Below are 5,831 nucleotides of genomic sequence, written 5' to 3' on the forward strand. Positions count from 1 at the left end.
TAACAGAGAGACTGACCGCAGAGTTCCAGTCATTTACTGTACTTAACAGAGAGACTGACCGCAGAGTTCCAGTCATTAACTGTACTTAACAGAGAGACTGACCGCAGAGTTCCAGTCATTTACTGTACTTAACAGAGAGACTGACCGCAGAGTTCCAGTCATTTACTGTACTTACCAGAGAGACTGACCGCAGAGCTCGTCATTTACTGTACTTAACAGAGAGACTGACCGCAGAGTTCCAGTCATTTACTGTACTTAACAGAGAGACTGACCGCAGAGTTCCAGTCATTTACTGTACTTACCAGAGAGACTGACCGCAGAGTTCCAGTCATTTACTGTACTTACCAGAGAGACTGACCGCAGAGCTCCAGTCATTTACTGTACTTAACAGAGACTGACCGCAGAGTTCCAGTCATTTACTGTACTTACCAGAGAGACTGACCGCAGAGTTCCAGTCATTTACTGTACTTACCAGAGAGACTGACCGCAGAGTTCCAGTCATTTACTGTACTTAACAGAGAGACTGACCGCAGAGCTCCAGTCATTTACTGTACTTAACAGAGAGACTGACCGCAGAGTTCCAGTCATTTACTGTACTTACCAGAGAGACTGACCGCAGAGTTCCAGTCATTTACTTAACAGAGAGACTGACCGCAGAGCTCCAGTCATTTACTGTACTTAACAGAGAGACTGACCGCAGAGTTCCAGTCATTTACTTAACAACAGAGAGACTGACCGCAGAGTTCCAGTCATTTACTGTACTTACCAGAGAGACTGACCGCATAGTTCCAGTCATTTACTGTACTTAACAGAGAGACTGACCGCAGAGTTCCAGTCATTTACTGTACTTACCAGAGAGACTGACCGCAGAGTTCCAGTCATTTACTTAATAACAGAGAGACTGACCGCAGAGCTCCAGTCATTTACTGTACTTACCAGAGAGACTGACCGCAGAGTTCCAGTCATTTACTTAATAACAGAGAGACTGACCGCAGAGCTCCAGTCATTTACTGTACTTAACAGAGAGACTGACCGCAGAGTTCCAGTCATTTACTGTACTTAACAGAGAGACTGACCGCAGAGTTCCAGTCATTTACTTAACAACAGAGAGACTGACCGCAGAGTTGTGCAGTCTCATGACTCGTACAGGTTTATTACATCTCAATTATTTCATGTGACATTTTTAAAACTATTGAGACTTCCTTCGCAAACTCAGTTGGCCAATCCTAAAATGAGAACAGATTATCAAGGCAATAGCAAGGTTTGACTGTTATTGCTAAAAGGATTAGCCACTATTGTATTATTTAGAATATTTATTGTTATTTTGTACGGTGACTGGTATATAAAAACATTTACTTTGAATATTAATGCAAATGTAACCCTCCCTGCCCGGCGTCTAGGGAGATTACATCAGTGTACTGTGTTTGGCACTCAGCATGGGGTGACCATGACTCAGGGTGTTGGGTTCACGCGGCTGGGCGATGAGGCAGCAAGGATGGGAAATAATGGTCGCCCGGAACTTCTGTAGTACAACAGTCCCCCAGGCACGGGGACCGATCCCACGCACGTTACATTGTGGTACCACTTTTATAGCAAACATACATTGTAAGGAATATTTATTGTGTGTGTAATATTTCTGCTATCACATCTATTACCAACTTTGTATTTGAGACATTTCTGCTGATTCTCTGGAAAGAAACGGAAAAGTCTTGCTACAGGATCCTGCAAGATAAGTGGGAGAGGTCCAAGCAGCCAATGTGCCTTTCAAAGATAAGCACGTGGAGATACTGCAAGCTCATCGTCCAGTGATTAACCCCATCTCATCTGAATTGATCTGTTAATGGAACAGAAATAATGGAGGTTAAGTCCATGGTCAACATCGACATCTACAGGACTTTGTTTGCTTGCAGACACAGCGAGAAATATTGCCGATATTATACTGATTGTCTGGAACTGTTCTTATGGTGTGGGTGTGGTGTTTTTAGGGACAGGATAAATAGTATAGTTCAGTCTATGTGGGTGTAACGCCTGTATGCCCGCAGACCTGGCCAGTCCCCAGTACTGAGGTGGGTAAGGTTATAACACGCACCCACAGCAGTGAGGGCGTGCCCGGAGTGTGGTAATGCATTGCCGGGCCTGTAGAGAAAGGGTTAATGTATACTTGCAAAGTCAAGGATGCCAAAGTTTGGATAGTAATGTCCGTGTGCCAGAGTTCAGGGGTAATAGAGAGCAGCGTGGTGATGTCCGTAAGCCAGTGTTCAAGGATTGGAGAAGGCAGCGTAGTAGAATCCGTAAGCAAGGTTCAAGGGCAGGAGAAAGCAGGGTAATCCAATTCAAAGCAGAGTTCAAGCCAGGGAGATCCAAAGGTAAGCAGGGGCAGGAACCAGCACTGAAAGAGACAGGAGAGCCAAGCATAGAGACTGCACACACGGGTCACAAGAAGCTATGCAGAGCAATGAGCTAGAGGACAGACGGGTTATAAAGGAGGGGGGACCAATGGGAGAGAGAGGAGGAGCAGAGGGTTGAGTGAGAGGTTGCAGGGATAGGTCAGAAAGAGCAGGGGAGGAGACAGGTGAATCACACAGGGATATGGCTTGTAAGCCACGGGGGGCGGAGCTAGAGTTCTGGGAAGGCAGATATCTGAAGCGTGTGCGTGCGCCCTCTGTAAGGGTCTGATGCACGTGCACCGTGCACGCCAGGGAACGCAAGGAGCGCCGCGGGGGCGCTCGCCAATGAAGGCGAGAGGGCTGGAGAGGCGGAGGAAGCAGGTAATGTGGAAGCTGGGGGAATGGTGAAACGCCGCGAGCCGTGAGTGCCGCGGAGGGGAGCGGGTGTTTGCGAATGCGTGCGCACCTTGCGGGGAACGCGCATGACAGCTGAACGCGCGTCCGGGTGCACCGCAGAGGAACGGGTGCAGGGAGAAGAAGGGACAGATTGATGCGGTAGAGAGGGGAGAGGGCTAGAGGCAGTGGAAACAGAGGTGACGGGGACACATTGGGAAGTGCGAGTCCCCTGATCCGTCACAGTGGGTTAGGTTCTTCAACTCAAGAAAAAGCACTTTAAAGATCTTGTCCAGTTCCCAGCACAAACAAGGCTATACAGGCATACCCCTCATTAACGTACGCAATGGGACCGGAGCATGTATGTAACTATGTAACACAGGCATACCCCGCATTAACGTACGCAATGGGACCGGAGCATGTATGTAACTATGTAACACAGGCATATCCAGCATTAACGTACGCAATGGGACCGGAGCATGTATGTAACTATGTAACACAGGCATATCCAGCATTAACGTACGCAATGGGACCGGAGCATGTATGTAACTATGTAACACAGGCATACCCCTCATTAACGTACGCAATGGGACCGGAGCATGTATGTAACTATGTAACACAGGCATACCCCTCATTAACGTACGCAATGGGACCGGAGCATGTATGTAACTATGTAACACAGGCATATCCAGCATTAACGTACGCAATGGGACCGGAGCATGTATGTAACTATGTAACACAGGCATATCCAGCATTAACGTACGCAATGGGACCGGAGCATGTATGTAACTATGTAACACAGGCATACCCCTCATTAACGTACGCAATGGGACCGGAGCATGTATGTAACTATGTAACACAGGCATATCCAGCATTAACGTACGCAATGGGACCGGAGCATGTATGTAACTATGTAACACAGGCATACCCCTCATTAACGTACGCAATGGGACCGGAGCATGTATGTAACTATGTAACACAGGTATACCCCTCATTAACGTACGCAATGGGACCGGAGCATGTATGTAACTATGTAACACAGGCATACCCCTCATTAACGTACGCAATGGGACCGGAGCATGTATGTAACTATGTAACACAGGCATACCCCGCATTAACGTACGCAATGGGACCGGAGCATGTATGTAAAGCGAAAATGTACTTAAAGTGAAGCACTACCTTTTCCCCCACTTATCGATGCATGTTCTGTGCTGCAATCGTTATATACGTGCATAACTGATGTAAATAACACATGTGTAACAGGCTCTATAGTCTCCCCACTTGCGCACAGCTTCGGTACAGGTAGGGAGCCGGTATTGCTGTTCAGGACGTGCTGACAGGCGCATGCGTGAGCTGCCGTTTACCTATTGGGCGATATGTACTTACTCGCGAGTGTACTTAAAGTGAGTGTCCTTAAACCGGGGTATGCCTGTACTACACGTGTATTATGTACTGAGCCTATTAAAGTGAAGTTACTTGAAGAACCTCTCCGTGTTGGAATTATCCTTCTTTCATACATAGATACGGTGCTTCCATTAGTGCCCACTCTTAACACTTGAATGGAAGTGTGTTTACTTGCTCTACCTCTATGGGACCTGCCCCCCTTGGTTGTTTCGGAATCATTACCGGTATTACCCCAGTTACACTAGGCCCATACGGGAATCCTGGTGGGTCCTTTGCAAGTGACCACGATACCTTTGGCCTGTTTTGGTACTGCCACTTCGTACAGACTGAGGAATATTAATGCAGATTCGCAGTTGAGGTATCTAGGACTCCATTATCCTTCAGTGATCTGAACATAAAAGGTGCACTGTCCCTACCTCCAACATAATAAAGCAGGGGGTCCTGGTCTGCGCTATTACTTTATGAACATCCCTATCTACTCACCCCGAGGCTCCTCTCCTCTTGTCCCCTGGGAACCTAACTTCAAGACCCTTCTCCCTATCTTATATATCCCTTCTGATATCAGTATCCCTATGGTAACACAGGGTGAGGCCCAGCATAAACTATCCAACCATTAACTCTTTACAGCAACCTCATAACACCATAGAGGCGGCAAATGTTTCCAGTAGTCTAATTTGGTACCTGGAGGTCTAATCAAAAGTGCAGTCTTGAAGAATTCCATCACTTGTTTCGAATGGGAACATACAAATACACATATTTGTATTTTCAAGATATTTCGTTGATCATATTTTCATTTATTGATATATCAGTAATGATACAGTTAAGGTCTCGTCTACCCAACGATAAACTTGGTATTTAAATGCTTATAATTTGAATCCATATTAAGTAAGTAAATGAGGAGAAGGAAAAGTTGCAGTATATATTTTGCCAGTTTCATTAAGATTGGAGATGTAGACTTTATGGCTGATCGAAGCTATTTTTACAAAAGAAAAAAAAATGTCTCTCCTCTTCTTTATTAGCCAACAATTGACAGCACAGGGCTTCATTGTGTTCACCTTCAGTGTCTCATGCTATGTCAATATAAAGTTCATAACCGAGTCTTCATGTTGTGAGTTACAGTATAAAGTGCCTTTGACTGATATAAGAAAAACCCCCATTAAGAACAGAGATGGAAAGTTGCTATTGTCGAAGCGACATCAATGTGAGCAACATAAGACATTGGAGGAACTCCTGACGAAGTACTTGGTACGAAACGCGTAGAGGTCACGACAGGTCATCCTGCGCGTGTATGCTGGTAAGCTGAGACGGAGCCTGCAGGAGACAGCAGCGTTTTTTTCCATCTCCGCGGTGCCGAGATCCGGATCCTGTGCAGACACCGCGAGTCTGCTGACTGTCTCAGTGTGAGTGTCCGTTTCCCCTTGCCAGTGCCCAACCCTATGGCGGTTTCTATACAAATCTGTTGATAGGTTGTTTTCATGTTTGTTTTTTTCTTTCATGTTTTTTATATAAATTTTACTGTATTTGTATACTGTGCAGCTTAGGGTTTAGTCACCATCAGGTGTTCTCCTTGGTAGTACTTAGCCGTCCAGCTGCACAGCTGTTCTGAGGTGGGGTTGGATCCCCTCAGTTTTTGTGTATTTTTAATAA

The sequence above is a fragment of the Ascaphus truei genome, chromosome 5 (assembly GCF_040206685.1).
Source record: "Ascaphus truei isolate aAscTru1 chromosome 5, aAscTru1.hap1, whole genome shotgun sequence".
In the NCBI taxonomy this organism is placed as follows: domain Eukaryota; kingdom Metazoa; phylum Chordata; class Amphibia; order Anura; family Ascaphidae; genus Ascaphus; species Ascaphus truei.